The following is a 19,051-nucleotide window of genomic DNA, read 5'->3' on the forward strand; positions in this document are numbered from 1 at the left end:
GCTAGGCATTTTGCGGCAGTTAACTCTTCTGATGACATTGAACAGGATTTCTAGTTCCATTGACATGTAATAGATTTAGTTAGGTCCAGATCAACTACCAACCAGTTCTTGCAGCCTGCTTGCTCGATTACCAATTCATCCTAATCTCACGTGCTGATCGACTACATTTACTTCCATACCTCCCTATGCTACCCCTTTGTTTCTGAGAGAAGTACGTCGTCTTTCCCAGAGATTTTATTGCTGTAACTTATTCGAATGGAGTATGCCAATCTACACCATGCTAGCAGCATTTGCACGGTGCTTTTGCTTTGCAGATCAGTCACATAACAAGAGCAGATGTGGATTCACAGGACTGGCAGATAGCAACTATGAAATGTCATGCTGTTGTATCGATGTTACTGTTCATGAGTACATACCGTTTGACCATGAAAGGGATTATGCATTTTAATGTCGGGACAGGAGCTGACAATGGCCTCAAAGTTAGTGGAAATTGAGAATTTATAGAGAGGTACAAAGTTGGGGCTCGTTCAAATATAGTGGGTACAGCTGTGCAATAAACTGATGTTTATATCAGGGGACCGTTGAGGGCTAAGTGCGACTCGTTCTGTCTCGGCATTCCTGTCTTCTACAGCTGCAGTGTCAGTACATCAGTACTTACTGCACTTTGTGTTGCTACACTAAAATTAACAGCTCGAGAGGCATCACAGGACGTATTTCTAAAGCAACTAACTGCTGTGAACACGCATGGTCTGCAGGAAGTGTTATGTGCTGCAGTGGAGCAAGAGAAGGCCTGCAATATTGTTTTGCTTAAGATAATGGGAACATTGAGAAAGACGTGCTGTTCGTAATTTCGACCACTTAGTCATTCTAAGATCAACGAAAGTTCATTGCAAGGTGGTATACCTACTCCAACAGGTTTCGCACTCAATAAATATAGAATTCAAATCATACAGAACGCAATTATTTGCGAGATACTGTCACATAGTTCCCAAACGTCAGCCAGTGCTGTGTAAGTACAGTGATGCTGTGCATGGTTCTCCGTTCCACCATGAACAAATGTTCCATAAAAACTATAGTCTTCCGCGCCATATATGTGCATATTGGATCCATCCTGATTTCGAAAAATCTGCTTACGATGAAAATACTGCCTATCCAGCAAAGCAATGGAATCAGATATCTGCAACATAGTTACCAAACGTTTGTCAGGGCTATTTAAGTAAAGCGATGGTGTGTGTGGTGCTGTCTCTCACCATTAACAAATGTGCTGTTAAAGCTACAGTCTTCCAAGCCATATATGTGCATATAGATCCTCTTTTGACCTCGGGATGTAATTTTATAAGAAAGAAAAAAAAAAAAAGGCTAGTAATCCAGTAGGGCAATGGAATGAGATGCATGTGACGTAATCTCCAAACATCTGTCAGGGCTATTTAAGTATGGTGATGCTAAGTGTGGCACTCCCTCCCACCATTAACACATATTCCATTAAAATTAGTCTTCCTTGTCATATACAGGTACATAGATTCCTTTCTAATTTCCAAATTTAATTTGCCTATGAAGAAAAAAGTGCACAGTAATCCTACAGTGGACTGGGATCAGATACGTGTTAACATAGGACCAAAACGACTGTCAGGCCTATTTAAGTGCAGTGGTGCTGTGTACGGTACTCCCTTCCATAAGTAACAAATGTTCCATTTACAGTCTTCTGCACCATATACACCCCATACTGGTTTTTGAAATGAACTTCCATATTGCTAGCATCTACATGGTTTCAAACTATAACAGTCCATCTCCACAGTTGTAAATCAGGGCTTAAAAACTAGATACTTCTTAGTGGAGGGAGATTAAACATTTCTCATTATTTTGATCCCTAAGTTTGTCATTCACAGAAAGCCATTGCAGTAGTACAGGCTGATGGTCCATTTCAAAGTCAACCAGTTCTGCCTTAGATGGATTTTTTTGTATTCCTGCTGCATCTATACCAAATTCTCCTAACATACACCATGCTCCCGACTGCGGAATAAGGTTCAATGTTTCTAGAGTGCATAATGTTCCGTTATTACAGTACTGACATATAACATCATCCTTCCAGCATACAGTGCATACATTAAGGAAATTAGAACATTCAACCGCCAATTCTGATTTCATCTGCTATGTAATGCTTTATACAAAAGTAATATGATACAATGATACATGGCGGTAGGCAGCACTCAGATTTTCTTTTTCTCCCTTCAATTCACACCAATACAGAATCTAGTCGCCACTAGCTTAGTGGAGTGTACAGTTCGCAAACCACTTGACCACTTGTTACCAGATCATATGGAACTCTATAGCACTGATCTTCACAAAAATAGTCTGGTAGTGGACGAAATGATTTTTTTTTAACCCTGTGGAAGACCGCATATACTGACAGAACAGTGGTGTTGAATGTCACCTCAATGCTTCGACGCTAAAAATATCACGATTGTTCAACACAGGGCAGGGGCTGTTAAGACCACATGGTAATCATAGCTATCTTATTAAGAGCAGACTGAAGTGTGATTCATGTAGGAAAAAACAAGAAAAGATCGCATGGTAACGACAATGTCTTATTCTTCACAATGTGTGTCAATAAAGTATAGCCCACATGGTACACATTGAATTGCATGAAGATGCTGATTCAGGAGATGAATGTTGGAGTATCTCCAGTTTGCACAGGTTGCAAGTATCATCCAAAACAAACGGTTCTACCCACCGACATATCTTCACAACACGCTCAGACACCCACTATGTTACAGAGTGACCTTTATAAATAGCCTACTCTAAAAATGGAACATGCAGATGCTTCTCCTCACGTGATCATGATGTCATTTATGGCCACGTATTCTAAATTTGCGTGTGAATGTAGTGCAGTTATCAACAACTGCTCTATTTTTCTTATGGTATTTCTTTAAAATTTAATTAGTTGATTTGCAAAATATGTGTGTGTCCGTGATTCTCAGGTTTTGAAGATCTCGTAATATATGTTTTATTATGAAGAAGAAATATCATAGGGTGGTGGTGAGTGTTTTAACTGATTTATTTGACTTATGCGTTCCAGAGCTTTTTCCCTACCCTGTCTCCTGCAAGTTGTTAAACAATTAATTTGACATAATAGTACAAATGGACTATGTCCTGTCATTTTTGACATCACAATTGTGCCTGCTCCTCCTTTGTCGTGTGACATCATAAGAGTGGGTGTATTTTGCCCACCCAAATAAAGAGAACCACAGCCCAGCATTTCTCACCAATTTAATTAATTAATTTGATTGATGTTTAAATAAATAAAGAATATATTGCTCGAATTTACTACTCATTTCATGTTATGAGATCCTCCCAATCTTGCAGCTCAATACAGCTTGAGTCTTTTTCCCAGCAGTTCACATGTGGAAATGGGGTGGCAGCTGTAGGATAATCCAGCAGTAGGGTAACACACTCAGAAACAAATATACTAAATAAATAAAGACAATACCTTACACTCTTCCTCTTTGGCAGCTCATCAAAGACTGGATCTTTTCCCACCACAAATGGGGGAGGGGAGGAGAGGAGCCTTCTCTCCCACAATCCGATTAAATAAAGAATATGGAAATTGAATTTTATAAGTAGATAATACATTATTATGTCCTGTGCAATGTAACTGACATTTATTCGAATTTCGCCATGAGCTCCTTCCACACCAACAGCTCAGCACAGACCGAACAGGGCAATTTACAGATGGGCGATAGGAGGGGAGGAGGCAGTGGAGGGGAGGGGGAGGGGAGGAGGAGTGGGGCAGCTGGAGATATCCCAAGAGGGAAAGAGTGGTTCAGAGCCGAACTGGAAAGGAGGTGAAGAAAAAAGTGACCCAGTATTGTCATCCCTTTCCCCAGAGGTGTGAGGGAGGACGATGGGGACGGGCATAACAACATTTTGAGGGGAAGGGTGATGATTTGCCTCTGAATGTATGCTTGCCCCAGAATGTGTGCAACCTGCATAAACAAAGTGGCATAGAAGTCTCTTTATCCCAGTAGTACTGACCTCTCGATTACGCCACATAATTGTTTGATTATTCGAATTGCCCAGAATGTTCTTCAAACCACTTGCAAACAACTGTGGCCCCGTGGCATGCCTCATTGTCATTTAAAACGATGCCATCGTTGTTTCGGGACATGAAGTGCGTGAGTAGTTGAAAATGGTCTCTAACTAGCCGAAAATAACCATTCCCAGTCAATGATCGGTTCAGTTGGATCAGAGACCCTGTCGATTTCACGCAAACACAGTCCAAACCATTAAAGAGCCACCACCAACTTGCACACTGCCTCACTGGCAGCTTGGGTCCATGGCACCGTGAGGTGCGCACGACACTCGAAACATACGATGAGTTCTAATCAACAGGAATCGGGACTCATCTGACCAGGCCACGGTTTTCGTCTAGGATGCGACCGATATTCTTACGACCCCGGGAGAGGTATTGCACGTGATGTGATTATAGAGGGCAACAATCAGTTGTCCTGTTTTTCGATTTTATTACGCAAATTCAGATTTCGGCTAGTAGCTACCCATACTCAGTGCACTATTTTCTATTGTCAATGCATGTAAGTCCCTATTATTCGGGCGTCATATTCAAAGAAAATAGTGCATTGCGAATGGCTAGCTACTAGCCGTAATCTGGGTTTGCGTAATACAATCGAACACGGCAGCATGTTGTCTAAATGCTTCGTGTTAAGCTGAATGTTGGAACTGAAACATGATGGAACAGAAAAGTTTGTTGCTTATGAAGTAGCACGTTTGTACCGCCATTTGAAATCGCTAAGAAAATTCTCTGAAACACAATAAAAGAATTAACATGAATACTCTTAATGATGAAAGTTGTTGTACAGATGATAATATTTAGAAGCTGTGGGACAAAGCAGCCTATCGCTCGTTAGGGGGCACGTAGCTCTCCATAACGGGGCAGAGAGCGGCAGAGGCGCTCATTTTACCACTCGGTCAGCTCCGCACGCTGGAATGCCGCGCCACACCACACGCAGCCACTTCTATGGCCAAATGTTTGCTCTCACAACAAGGAAACGCCGCCGGGCCGCCCTGTTACTGCAGTGCAGAGCGTGTCGACCTATATAGGCGACGTGACTCTGCTTATTTAACTGCTTGTCGTCTGTCGCTTTCATTCTGAGGTCATACAGCACTTCTCGAAGAACAGTATTAATGCTTGAAGATCGTAAATAGTGCACTACTTCCTAGGTCTATCAAAAAATAAGTCTTACACACTGAAACTCTTCTGTCTTGCTTTTGTAATCGACGAGGAAGACCGTGTCCTCTCTCTGGAAGGGTATAGTCTCTGTTCCGCACATTCTTAATCATTTCACTTGTGCCTTGGAACTTGTGCGGGCGATAACATCCTATCTTACACCGTGGGATGCTATCTCATTGACTACAACGTATACGATTAATTTTCTCTAAATTTTACTGAGCCGTGTGCACTGTCGATTACACATCGAAAGCGCGAGACAGTGTCTTTGGCGGTCGCTAAGCAACTCCTTCCTGGCGTCTTCCAAGAGGGAACGCGTTCGACTGGCCCCGGTGACTTAACACCGACCTGCTTCGGCCCTTGGTCAATTCCGTCTTGCTGCTAGATGCAAAAGGAAGAACCTGATCAGCCACAAGTGGTCGTTCTGTGGACTATAAGGCGACGACCATTTATCTACACTGTGCTGTCTTGTAAGCGGGTATTGGACTGCTAAACTCACTTGTCTGAGAAACAAGACGCCCTAGTTCCCACACGACCTTGGTCCGCCCTAGCTGCTCAGGCCGTGGGTATACAGGGTGTTACAAAAAGGTACGGCCAAACTTTCAGGAAACATTCCTCACACACAAATAAAGAAAAGATGTTATGTGGACATGTGTCCGGAAACGCTTAATTTCCATGTTAGAGCTCATTTTACTTTCGTCAGTATGTACTGTACTTCCTCGATTCACCGCCAGTTGGCCCAATTGAAGGAAGGTAATGTTGACTTCGGTGCTTGTGTTGACATGCGACTCATTGCTCTACAGTACTAGCATCAAGCACATCAGTACGTAGCATCAACAGGTTAGTGTTCATCACGAACGTGGTTTTGCAGTCAGTGCAATGTTTACAAATGCGGAGTTGGCAGATGCCCATTTGATGTATGGATTAGCAGGGGGCAATAGCAGTGGCGCGGTACGTTTGTATCGAGACAGATTTCCAGAACGAAGGTGTCCCGACAGGAAGACGTTCGGAGCAATTGATCGGCGTCTTAGGGAGCACGGAACATTCCAGCCTATGACTCGCGACTGGGGAAGACCTAGAACGACGAGTACACTTGCAATGGACGAGGCAATTCTTCGTGCAGTTGACGATAACCCTAATGTCAGCGTCAGAGAAGTTGCTGCTGTACAAGGTAACGTTGACCACGTCACTGTATGGAGAGTGCTACGGGAGAACCAGTTGTTTCCGTACCATGTACAGCGTGTGCAGGCACTATCAGCAGCTGATTGGCCTCCACGGGTACACTTCTGCGAATGGTTCATCCAACAATGTGTCAATCCTCATTTCAGTGCAAATGTTCTCTTTACGGATGAGGCTTCATTCCAACGTGATCAAATTGTAAATTTTCACAATCAACATGTGTGGGCTGACGAGAATCCGCGCGCAATTGTGCAATCACGTCATCAACACAGATTTTCTGTGAACGTTTGGGCAGGCATTGTTGGTGATGTCTTGATTGGGCCCCATGTTCTTCCACTTACGCTCGATGGAGCACGTTATCATTATTTCATACGGGATACTCTACCTGTGCTGCTAGAACATGTGCCTTTACAAGTACGACACAACATGTGGTTCATGCACGATGGAGCTCCTGCACATTTCAGTCGAAGTGTTCGTACACTTCTCAACAACAGATTCGGTGACCGATGGATTGGTAGAGGCGGACCAATTCCATGGCCTCCACGCTCTCCTGACCTCAACCCTCTTGACTTTCATTTATGGGGGCATTTGAAAGCTCTTGTCTACGCATCCCCGGTACCAAATGTAGAGACTCTTCGCGCTCGTATTGTGGGCGGCTGTGATACAATACGCCAAGGCTTCCCAACTTGTGGTCCGCGGACCCCTTAGGGGCCCGCCGGATCTTTCTAGGGGGTCCGCGGCCACCCTTCACCAAATCGTGTAAAATAATGAGTAAAATTATTGAATAAAAATGTGAAAATCAAATTCATCACTTTTTTTTTCGTGTGAAAAACATGTGTACTTTTACTTCACGTCGTATTCCGAAGCAGCCTTTGCGATTCTTCTCTGATTGTTTCGCAACAATACGGGGTTCGTTTGTGCGGCGGCTCACGGAGGTAGATGCGCTGAAACCTTTTACGCATGAGTGGAGCGAACTTTGTCGACCAATCACAGTGCTCGCTGGCTCGTATGCGGCCGCAGGCATCATTAAATGTTAAACTTGCACTACCTATTTCATAAGTCGATTTTTGACCTTCAAGTTGTTTTCATTCATCTCTAAACCAAAGACTATTGATGAAGGGGGGGGGGGGGGGGTCATTGGGAACATGGAACTTGCATTAAGAAGCTTTCAGTTCCCATGGGTTTCATGTGAAATTTAAAGTTACTGTGCTCTTGACTGACAATGAGTCCGCCATGGATTTTCCACTGAAGAAGGGGTCCACCAGCTGAAAAGGTTGGGAAGCCCTGCAATACGCCATTCTCCAGGGCTGCATCAGCGCATCAGGGATTCCATGCGACGGAGGGTGGATGCATGTATGCTCGCTAACGGAGGACATTTTGAACATTTCCTGTAACAAAGTGTTTGAAGTCACGCTGGTACGTTCTGTTGCTGTGTGTTTCCATTCCATGATTAATGTGATTTGAAGAGAAGTAATAAAATGAGCTCTAACGTGGAAAGTAAGTGTTTCCGGACACATGTCCACATGACATATTTTCTTTCTTTGTGTGTGAGGAATGTTTCATGAAAGTTTGGCCGTACCTTTTTGTAACACCCTGTATAGACAAAGTAGAGTAGTTTGGTGAGCGTTTTATTTCGTCCTGTGGCGTGCTTAAGCTCAGTGGTTACGCGTACCTACTGCCAAGGGTGGTGTACCGGTAGCGGTTTTATTGGCTTCCTTTGCCGATGTGTATTGGCAGAACTTGTCTTTTGACGTGTATTTGTTTAACAAGTGTCTGCCACATGTGTATAGTGTCTCAAGTTTCCTAGTGCTGTAATTTTTTTTTACTCTCCCTGAAAGGGTCTGTGTTGGCTATGTTTACGTATGCTGCACGCGGTGTAATGGGGCAGCTAGTGTGAAGGTGGGAGCAGTTAGGTGGTGGTAAACAAAACGTGACATCTGCATCAGAAATGACATTTATTTGAAAACATGAGATAAAATTGAAACTTCCTGGCAGACTAAAACTGTGTGCCGGACCGATACTCGAACTCGGGACCTTTGCCTTTCTCGGGCAAGTGCTCTGCCAACTGAGCTACCCAAGCACGACTCACGCCCCATCCTCACAGCTGTACTTCTGCCAGTACCTCGTCTCCTAACTTCCAAACTAATAAAATTAATTACCAAAAATTTGAAATATTCCACTTTGCTTTCTTGTAGCAGCAGACTGAATGACTCCTACAGCTCAAAGAATTAAGAAATCGAAAGACTGCTAGTGCTAGTTAGTGAGTAATAACAATTTAGCAAAAATAATTGCCTATTGAAAAAGTATTTAAGCAAATCAGCAACAATTTACAAACAACAAGATATTAGTAACATATTTGCAGGAGGTACATAAAGGTGAAATTTAATTAGTTGTATTCCTCACTGCCCCTAATTCTAGCTATAGCAGACAAACAATACTAAAACAGAGAAAAAAACTCACGTTAGACATACTAATGAGAAGCAGCATCCAAGAAGGTTTAAGAATGGGCCCAGATAACCAGTGACCGGCCATAACCAGTGACTATAAGAACAAGTGGCTGCAATACAACTTATAAATACGATTAAGAAAATGGGGCCCCAACTATTGCCCGTACAAGTGTGCTTAAAATACTGAGCTTAAACAAAGGTGTCATTGCACATTCGAGAGAATCTTTGCAATAATCTTACACTTCACAAGCAAATGCCCACATTACACCAAAAAATTTAGAAAATGGCAATTATTGGGCAAATAAAATATCTCAATGTAATATTTAGACAATAAACAACAGATTAAATAGGATTTACCTAAGACATCAATGACTTATAGTCCTAAAGACTGATGTGGTTATTCAACTCGCGTAGTACACGTAAATGAGACGAAGGCAGATCAGTTCAGTGAGGAAAAAAAAAAAAAAGCTCTTGGGACTGGGTACTCTTAACCAGTCAACGCAAGCACGCCACAGGACCAAGCAAGACACTCACCAAACATATCCACATGCGTCCGCTGCTTCACTTTGTCCGTATACCCACGGCCTAAGCGGCTATGGCGAACCAAGCCAGTGTAGGAACTCGAGCGTAGTGTTTCTCAGACAAGCGAAGTTAGCAATCCAAGACCCGCTCACAAGACAAGGCAATGACGAGAAATGATCGTCGCTCGTCGGTTTACGGCCCGACGGAACAACCACTTGTGGCTGCTCAGGAACTTCCTTTCCCAGCTAGCGCCAAGACGGATCTGAGCAAGAGCCAAATCACTTCGGTGTTACCACGATGCCGTCCGGCGACAGCACAGTGGTGTCGTGCGCGAAATAGCGGACAACGGCCGGCGACACCACAGTGGTGTCGTGTGCATAGTATTGCTCAGTGGCCGGCAACAGCACGTTAGTATCTTTTACATTCTGTTGGTGTTTTGTTTAGGTAACAATAAGTTACACACATCAACAAGTGTTTTGTTTTTATGGGTACTTGTTCCCTTTCATCATGGCGGACGAAAGAGACAGTAGGATTATTTACGATGAATGCGCGGACGTCTTGTCTGACGTTCCGGACGGACGACTTGGCCGATTGGGAAGAAGACACTGAATATCAAAAAAATGAAAGTGACGCAGAATAATAGGAAGATAGTGAAATACGTCCAGGAAGAATTCGGCTACGGTTGCCAACTGATTCGGATGAATCAGACGAAGAAGCAGACTATTATTTGCTGAGGACCAATAATAAATTTGAAGGATCCCCGGGTCCAGACATATTTCCCAAAATACACAGAGCGTCGAGGATAGCGTACAATTATACATTGAGAACGATGTATTTGAATATATTAGCAACGAAAACAAAAAGTACTACAGTCAAAATTGCAATAGAAAGGAACTGGATTTAAAAAAAAAATGCCAAATTCGTCGACGTTCCGGAATCCGAACATAGAAAATGGTTTGGGCTTGCTATCCTTATGGGAACTGTAAGAAAAGCAAGGATCATTGATTATTGGTCAACGAATGCGTTGATAGACACGCCGATATTTCGCAAAACGATGTCCCGCAACCAATTCAGACAAATATCACTTTTACATTTTTCCGACAGCAACAATAAACTGGATAATGTCGACTGGATTGTCAAAGTGCAATCCGTAATTGTTTATTTTTCCAAAAGTTTAAAGAAACGTTTAATCTAAGTCAAAACATCTCAATTTATGAAGGAATGATACCGTGGCGTGGACGGTTAAATTTTAAAGCTTAAAATCCGTCGAAAATTAGGAAATACGGCATACTCATTCGGATGCTGTGTGATTCGAGTACGGGATACATTTCCTCATTCAAGATATATTCCGGCGCTGGACAGCCTTTAGTAAAAACAGTGATGGAATTATTGACACCTTCTGATGGAAAGTGGCATCACCTCTGCATGGAAAATTATTATAACAGTGTAGAACTTGCAGAGAAGTTACTTCAAAAGAAAATTCGAGTATGTGGAACGATACGGAAAAATAGAGGATTTCCGGAAAATTAAAGCGCCCAAAAGTCAATGTGTTTGTAGTTTGTCACAACGGAAAGGTGACAAGCGTCCGGCGACAAGCCAAGTAATCCGACTTAGCGCTGCCAGTGCCAAGCGAATAATTTTGTACGAGACGTGCGGACGGCAAAGTGTTAAGCCACCGCGGCCGGTCACGCACCCTTCTCACGTGAGACGCCAGGAAGGACGTTGCTATGCGACCGCCGAAGACGAGGATCGACAGTGTTCATGGATCACTTACAATGGGGCAATAATACGATTGTCATAGTGAGTACTTGAGTATAGAATGTGAGGAGCTGTCTGAGACAGGCACGAATGAGTTGAGCAATAAAACCGTGCTTACAAACGGCAATTCTTACAGGTTGGAGTCTTAATCCGCTTCACATTTTGTTCAGGTGTAACGACAAGAGCCGGCACGATGATGAAGGATGGAAGACCAGAGAGGGCTGCGAGACGACGTCAGCCAATAGTACGCTGACTAGGAGGACATAATGACAGGAGTGGCATCTATACAAAGAGAATATAAGCGCCGCGCCGCGCCGCGCCGCGCCGCGTAGCCGCAGCCACAGTGGAAGACGACTCGTGACACAAACGCTTCAGAAGTGGCTTATGAACTGTTTTGTTTCGCTTGCATTGAAATTGTATTTATCGCAGGACACTGATTATTTGCTTGCGACACGCCTTTGTGAATACGCAAAGCATTGTCAATTTAACTTACTGTAATAAACTCCATTAATACGATTTGCTTGAACTGTGGTCTAGTGATCCGAGAAAATAGCTTCCTAGGCACCGTATATTAGATGAGTGGGCAGGATACTACACATTTTTTGCTTACTTCCCTTACTTGCTACAGTGGGCTGCTCGGAATAAACAACTTTATCCTAAAATATTCGAAATTTTTTCGCTAAGTGCGAATTTTTCGACATTTGCTGTACGATTTCACGGGTGCCAGATGTGGAACCTCGTGTCCTGGACAGTGCCCTGCCACTGGGACAACACGGGCATTACTGGCTCCCTTCATGGGAAACTACGGCAATCCGTCGCAGCCACGGTCTTCAAGTCAATGCCTCAGTTCGGACAGCACAGACACAGACAACAACCTCAGAACACCAGAATCTGACCACGCCTCAAAGCAGTCCTGCCTTCCTAGCCTTATAGACATTTTTTATGCTGCATCTTTCATGTGGGGGAAGCATGAGTTTGGACACAGCACCAGTCTACCGTCGCCGTCGCCTGGCGGTCATCAGCTCCACCTGGACATCGAGAGCCAAGGACCCTATGAGGCTAGGATGTTGATGGATGACGGCCACAACCCATGGTGGCAGCCAACGAAGGAGAGGCTTCGCTTTCGACAAAGAAACTACTTTGCCACACCTTCTGCAGACACCAACCAGGTGCGACAATTACACCATCTGCCATCTTCCAGCCAGGAGAGCCAAAAGGTGATGACACCCAATCACAGGTATCCAGTGTTGTCATCTGCGCGGTGTTATGACCTGCGGTCAGAGGAATGTAGAGGCATACACAGAATCATTCGTGAGTCGCATCCTACTTTCAACAGAAAAGTTCTACAGTCGAAAGTTGCAGGTAACTTCGCACCTGCAAGCGTGATGGAATACTGAAAGACGCCATACTTGAATACGCCATGTTAGTGAGCAGACTTGTTATTGGAACCACCACAGCCCTAGTGCTACATCGCCGTGAAGCACTTAGCCTGTGGAGAACATTACTGCTGGTGACTAAGTTTCTGTTGTATGGTTTATTTCTGCGCCATAGTTCGCGTCAAGATATTTTGTGAGTTACTAATTTATTTCTGTAATGTTCGGGGATGCTCACTGGCACAGTCGTTAACAGTGAAATATCTCAGCAGAAGTAGAGAGCACATCGCAAATCCATTTAAGCCATACGGCCACGAATGTTTCGTGTTAACTGAGGGCCGGCCGTTATGGCCGTGCGGTTCTAGGCGCTTCAGTCTGGCACCGCGTGACCGCTACGGTCGCTGGTTCGAATCCTGCCTCGGGCATGGATGTGTGTGATGTCCTTAGGTTAGTTAGGTTTAATTAGTTCTAAGTTCTAGGCGACTGATGACCTCAGAAGTCGCACAGTGCTCACAGCCATTTGTACCATTTTGTTAACTGAGGATCCAAGCAGGGATCCAGTTATGCAGACATGCTTTTGTGGAAATAGAAAGGGGTAGTTCAAAGAGCTTGGTTCCACTAAGCTAACCAAAATATGAGCTTACGAAGCTTTGCAAGGATAAATTTACAATTTTAGAAGGGAAAGGCATTGGGGGAAAAATGAAAGTGCAGTTGCAATCGCTTAGTATTAGACATTCAGGTACAACTGATTAATATGAAACATTCAAGTGTAACTCACTGATTTTGTCTCTGGATTCGATTGTTTATTTAAGCGTAATGGAAACCAATATCCACCAAAAGATTAATCAAAATGGACAAAAAAACACACACACAAAAGATAAAACCACGAATCACAATTAAGTCACTTTGCTTTAACCAAAGGTCGATACTAGATAACGACATTGGCTGCACACAGACTATTCATACTGTGTGTTCTTTTATTCTGTATCTAACTACGTATGACACAACATAACAGCACTGTAGAGGCTACAGAACAATATGTCACCTACTTCTTACCTGGACTAATTAACACAGGGACAGTAAAACGAGGGATAAATGATGCTGCGCTGTATTCTATGCAATGGACTAGCTTTGTCCTGGCCAAGTCGTTTATAAGATTTCGTATGCAACACCTGAATATTCTATAAATTTGTTTTCACATGAGAATCTCAATAACACTTCTTGTGCCATAATAATGAACCAATCTTTAATATGAAAGATCGAACCGCGGGCGTCATGTATTGAATAAGCACAAGATATGTCGGTTTCAACATAGATTAACTAGCTAAAATAAAGTGAAAGTACGAACATAGATTTTCACCATCCACATTTAGCTTTAATTTTACGTCGGAAAAAGTGCACAAATGTTCGTTATACACCGCATATATGGCGCAACAGGATAAAAATAGTAGGTAACAAAGGAAATCTCATACCTGAAACCCACAAATTCTGCTTTCATTTCAAGAACAATATACTTTAAAAGATGGAATTGTAGTGACAATACGACTGACAGAAAATGCAGATAACAGTAGTTTAACAGTAGTTCAACTTACAAGAGCATCTAAACGCTCAGTGGACACCTGAATTTCGCTTTCCCCAGTTCATCATATAATTTTATACCGAAATCGACTCAAGCATGTATAGATTCGCACGCAGTATGAGAGAGAATCCCCTTCCTGTAAAAACCACGCTGATCCAGGCCTCATTAATTACAACTTTAATTATAAAATGCTCAGAAATGGCGCACCAAAAAAGACAACGTAATTCCACATATCAATTTACAAAATGCGACTCAAATAGTTAATATGAGAGGAGGTTGTTAACAACTAAAGCAGTAAAAAGTTAAATCCCCCTCTCGCACATGGCATGGGAGGGCTTGTTTGCCCGTATCATACTACTCTATTTGTCGACATGTGAGCCAACGGCTTGCAGATCAGTAACCTCCGCATCATCCAAGTACTGCTTCCCGCGGAGTGACTGCTTCGTTCGGCCAAACAGGTGGAAGTCGCAAAGTACGAGATCCAGGCTATAGGATGGATGATGAAGAACAGTCCAATGAAGTTTTGTGAGCTCAAGTAGCTAATGTGAGAGGAGATCCCTAACAGGAAAAGCAGTAAAACGTTAAATCCCTCCTCTCGCACATGGCATGGCGAATGTTACCCATTATTGCAACACAGCGGCAGCGCTTTCGTCCACCTCGGCATCTTCTTTGCGGGCGCGCGAGCTGAGGTCCCCTAAGGTTCGCTTTCTGTTTCTAGCAGAAAACGTATACCTGTCGTGTCCGGCCGTCTCTTTTCTTATTGGCATACAACTAACGTGACATCTTTGACCAGCACGACAACCAAAATGTGCGTGAGAAATGGGAAGAATTCTGTCTGTTCTCAATGCCAAATAGATATGCAGAACAGAATAGTCGTGAATACCAATACCAGCATCCAAATATTTAGATTTTCATTATACCTGGTTATTGAGTCGGAATTTCATTGTAGGAAGCTTCCAAAATATAGCATTTAGAGTTTCCTGAAGGAAGGGCATTACTCTGGAGTATATGAACCGATGACGACGCGGCTGCTGTTGATATTTCCTTCAACAAGTAATGATGGAGATCGTGCGTTGTACGAGGGGCGTCCAATAAGTAGCGCAACACATTTTTTCCTGGCCTATTACGGTTGAAAAAAATGCGGAATTTGTAGTGGGGCGTCGTGGAATATTCCCGCATCAGCTCCAATGGTGTCATGAATTTCCGGTAAGTGGAGGCTGTAATCGAGATCTGTTCAAATAATTCTGGAACTTTGCCCGTAAAATTTTTCTAACCTTTTACTTATTGAATACGAAATATTCTCCTCCACAATTGATTCATCACTCCCAACGCCGTCTCCACTTCCGAAAATAGTCTTGGTACACCTCTTGCTGGATCGTGGAAGCGCCGCCGTCTACGAATTTTCTTTTACCTCGTCTATCGTTGAAAATTTTCATCCTTTTCAACTTTGGAAATAAAAAAAAATTGTTAGCGGGGACCAGGTCTGGAGAGTATGGAGGATGAGGCAGTACAGTCGTCTCGTTGTTTGTGCAATAGTCACGAACCAACAGGGATGAATGTTTGGGTGCGTTATTGTGACGCAAGACCCATAATTGTTTCGCCTCATTTCAGGACGTTTCCTTCTCACATTTTCTCGCAGGCGTCGCAACATGTCCCGATAGAACCACCGATTAACAGTTTGCCCTCTGGCACGAATTCACGATGAACTAATCCTTTAAAGTCAAAGAGAACTATCAGCATGACTTTTACATTTGACCTGACCTGACGAGCAGTTTTTGGTCCTGGAGAACCTTTCCCGACCCATTGTGAAGATTTAACCTTGGTCTCAACATCATAACCGTAGACCGACGTCTCATCACCAGCTATGATTCTCTTAAGAAACATCCCGTTCTCATTTGCGCGATCCAAAAGCTCTACACAAATTATGTTAACGTGCCTCTGCAATGCCTTTGCGACGTGGCTACCGTCGCCGTCGGCGGCGCAGTGTTCCTGTGTATAGATCTCTGAAGGCAATAGACATCGACCTGGCTAGTCAATTTAACAAACAGCAACTAACTAGTGGCTCTAATGTATTTCGTGGACTGAGACTGCAGTTCTCCTGTGATGTTTCTGCTGTGTTTGGAGGTAGTACATGGTTGACCTCGGCTGTTATATGGGGGAACCATGCAGACTATGGTGGCCTGGAAGCTTTCCCTGATGCAAACATCTTGGCTTGGAAGACTTGGAGTATAACGGAGAGTACAAGTCTACTGGCTAAGGTGCCCTATGGTAATTTGGTGCCAGACAAGCCGTTTAATTTGTCTACAAGAATGGGACGGACTTGGCCGCAACACGATGCATTCCGAGATGTTGTGTCAGAATCTGATGACGTGGTCCAAATGAAATGTTACATTCGTCTACAATCTCTCGGACAGTCAGTTTTCGATTGACAAGCACAGTTTCCTCGAAGTTCCTGAGATGAGCGTCGTCAGTAGACGACGAAGAGCGTCCTGAACGGGGATAAACCATTCGCAACACCGAGTACGGTTTAAGCGCTCATCACCGTAGGCTTCCTACATCATTTGGTGTGTCACTGTAAAGGTTTCCTTGAGTCTGCGCAAAATTTAATGCAGACGCTTTTCTCCTCTAACTCTGCCATCTCGAAATTCGCAAACTAGGCCGCACAACGTTCTATTCAATACAGCACTAAACAATAACAGACATACAACAGTGAAACATCCAGCAGTTACACATCAAACCCAGGCGTGTCCATTGATGCCAACCGCATTTCGCTCCAGTACACCACTGGTGCGACATAACGAATGTTCCGGAATTCTTGAACGGAAGTCGTACGTAGCCTACAAAATGGCGTCTGCAACGGAGGTGCGTTCCAAGCACGTAGCTAGCTGTCACTACGTTCCTTCTGGCGGAAAACCAGGGCATTCACAGGCGCTTGCATAATGTGTACCAGGACATGGCAGTGAACAAGAGCACGGTGAGTCGACGGGCTAGGCGTCTGTCTTCGCCGCAGCAAGACCGCGCAAAATGTGTCCGATCTCCCTCGTGCCGGCCTCACATAGCTGTGACATTCGCAATGTTGGAACGTGCGGACACCCTCAGTCGACAGATAACAATCAGACACCTTGCTGCATAGCTTACTTCTCTTTTGGTAGTGCTGGCACACTCGTCATCCACTTGGGGTATTCAAAGGCGTCTACCCACTGGGTTCCTGCACGCCTAACCAAAGATCATAAACAGCAACGAAGGACCATCTGTGAGGGATTGCTTGTGCGTTACGTGGCTGATCGTGACAATTTTTATCGAATGTCGTCACAGGCGATGGAATATGGGTTTATCACTTCGAACCGGAAACAATTCTGGAATGCATGGATTGGCGGCAAATCACCTCTGTACTAAAGAAAACGTCCAAAGCCGCACCCTCAGCCGGTAACGTAATGGCGGCGGTCTTCCGGGACTGTGAAGAGATTATTCGTTTGATGTCTTCCCACATGGTCAAGGACCAATTCTGAAGAATACTGAAGAAATGGCTTCAGCGTGTCTGTCGCAGCAAAAATGAAAAAGAACTTCTCTTTCTCCATAGCAACTCAAGGCCTTACACAAGTCTGTGCAGCCGATAGGAATTCACAAACCATCATTGGATTTTTCTTCCTCATCTGCTCTACAGCCCCGATCTCGTACTTTTCGTCTTCCATCTGTTTGGTCCAATGAACGATGCACTCCGTGGGAAGCAGCATTTGGATGATGGGGAGGTTACTTACGCAGCAAGCCGTTGCACTGAACAAAGATTACGTTGAAAAATAAGGCTTTGTAGCCAAAAGAGTGGGGATAATATGACGCACTGGAAGAATCCTGAATAAAACCAAACTATTTTCAGAAAACCAAGTGTTGCATAAGTTATTGAGCGTCCCTTGTATGTATGAGTCCGCAGCTCGTGGTGTCGTGGTCGCGTTCTCGATTCCCGATCACGGGGTCCTGGGTTCGATTCCCGGTGGAGTCAGGGATTTTCACCTGCCTCGAGATGACTGGGTGTTTGTGTTGTCCTCATCATTTCATCATCATTCATGAAAGTGGCGAGCTTGGACTGAGCAAAGGTTCGGAATTCGTACGGGCGCTGATAACCACGCAATTGAACGCCCCACAAACGAAACATTATCATCATCATTCTATGTATGAGTTCCTCAAAACATCACACTGTTAATTAGTTTGCCATAACGAGCACACTACTGCTTTGTAATTCGGGATCGCTACAGCAGCGCATATCGCGTATGCTGCCACTAATTTTGTGTAGAGGGACATTATAATTTGCATCTCAACACGCCAGAAATTTTGCTCATGTTCCCACTGCAGTCAGTAAGATTGTGGTTTCTCGACGATAGACGTCAACCCTATAGCCTGTGTGTCATCAGCCCAGACCTTACGAGGGAAACGTACGAACTTCACCTCACCGATATGGTTCATACTGACATGGTGTGTAGTGCACGAGTAGAGCTGCAACACAATGTGTAATACATAATAATACATATTATCTAAACAGGATGACGCAACTCTCTACCACTTTCGAAAACATCGAATTTGGAAATTTTTGGCACTTTTTTAAACTTTTTAAGGTCGCTAATATTCAAGAGGCCAACGCCCTTGCCGCAGTGGTAACACCGGTTCCCGTCAGATCACCGAAGTTAAGCGCTGTCTGGCTGGGCTAGCACTTGGATGGGTGACCATCCGGTCTGCCGAGCGCTGTTGGCAACCAGCGTGCACTCAGCCCTTGTGAGGCAAACTGACATACGGCCGGGAGAGCGGTGTGCTGACCATATGCGTCTCCATACCCGCATCCAGTGACACCTGTAGGCTGAGGATGACACGGCGGCCGGTCGGTACCTTTCGGCCTGCATGGCCTGCTCGGGAGGAGTTTAGTTTTTAGTTTAGTTTTAATAATCAAGAGATCTGCAGATGG

General features: G+C 44.1%; 1 pseudogene; it reads left to right on the forward strand.

Annotated features, from left to right (window-relative positions):
- Window positions 1–18,725: 18,725 nt before the first annotated feature.
- Window positions 18,726–18,843, forward strand: LOC126203959 (5S ribosomal RNA; annotated as a pseudogene).
- The last annotated feature ends 208 nt before the right edge of the window (window positions 18,844–19,051 follow it).

This window comes from Schistocerca nitens, chromosome 1 (genome assembly GCF_023898315.1).
Source record: "Schistocerca nitens isolate TAMUIC-IGC-003100 chromosome 1, iqSchNite1.1, whole genome shotgun sequence".
Taxonomy (NCBI): domain Eukaryota; kingdom Metazoa; phylum Arthropoda; class Insecta; order Orthoptera; family Acrididae; genus Schistocerca; species Schistocerca nitens.